The sequence below is a fragment of the Rhincodon typus genome, chromosome 15 (assembly GCF_021869965.1).
Source record: "Rhincodon typus isolate 14 chromosome 15, sRhiTyp1.1, whole genome shotgun sequence".
NCBI classification, from domain to species: Eukaryota; Metazoa; Chordata; class Chondrichthyes; order Orectolobiformes; family Rhincodontidae; genus Rhincodon; species Rhincodon typus.
The window spans coordinates 9,589,734-9,590,998 of NC_063346.1; positions in this window are offsets into that span (position 1 = coordinate 9,589,734).

The following is a 1,265-nucleotide window of genomic DNA, read 5'->3' on the forward strand; positions in this document are numbered from 1 at the left end:
GCCAGCCTTCAGGTGGCATCATTGTGGCACTGAGGAGCATCTGCACCTTGCATAGTTTCAAATATCCTCAGATTGAAATCCAAGAAGATTAATATCCATTGGATTTAGCTGCATTCATGAACAATAAATAAGTAAAAACCCTTCCTCAAACAGAGTTCTTTCAAGTTTCTTTAGTTCCTCGAAAGGGAAGGTGAAGCATTCACTCTGGTTGAAGACAATCTATAACCAGCCTCTTCCAGGGACCCATTCTATGTCCGGATTTGATGAAGCAATTCAGATCCATATTTTTGATACAACAGAAAATGAGCAGGACAAGACGTGATGCCAAACTACAGAGGTGACATCAAGGATATATACAGGAGATAAGGGAAGACAGATTTGCTGCGTCCAAGCAGCACAGCAATATAGAGAAACCTAAAAGCAGACCTTCTGTTCAATTCTACAGGTCCTAACTTTCTCTCTGTTTTTGTTTCTGAAGGAGCTGACCTTGTTGAAACATAGGCTTCCTGAGACTCATTGCAGCTTGAAGGACCCAATCATGCCTCACAAAAACAGCTCAATTTACTCAGACAAAGGCTCACAGCCACAATGTTCTGATAGAAAGAGAGGGGAAGTGTGTAAAAGATTTCATGAGGTATATTGAATTTGGCAGAGGTTGGTCTGGCAACAGGTGAACATTTCTCACCTGTGAGTTGATTAGTTATCAAAAAGAATAAAAAGACAGTACTTTGCTTTTAATATTGCTGCATTAGCACAGTGATTTTCTCTGGTATATCACCATCATGTGCACTCAAGCATCCTGCATTTCGAAAACTGTAATATAAGGTACTAATTATGCTCATCCCAAGTATGTTGAGCTGATGACTGATGTTATAACGAAGATGAGATCCTCTCCCCTCAGCAGTGTCACTGTGTCTATCATTTTCACTGTCTGACAACTATTCCTTACTCTATTACTGCCCCCACGCCCCCAACACACATACACATGCACGCACATGCTCACGCATACATGCACAGACACACACGCACACACACAAAATAACATAGGAACGTATGCATATGCACATACATATTAACTGCCACACACGCACATACTGACATAAACACAAGTGTGCACACACACACGAGCACACACACACACACACGCACACGCACACACGCACACGGGTGTTATGGAGGTAAAGACTGGGAAAGTGGTTTTTGTTTACAGGGTTGCTAAGATGATTCCAATAATTCTTGTGCTGATCAGATTGTCACGTCTCAGT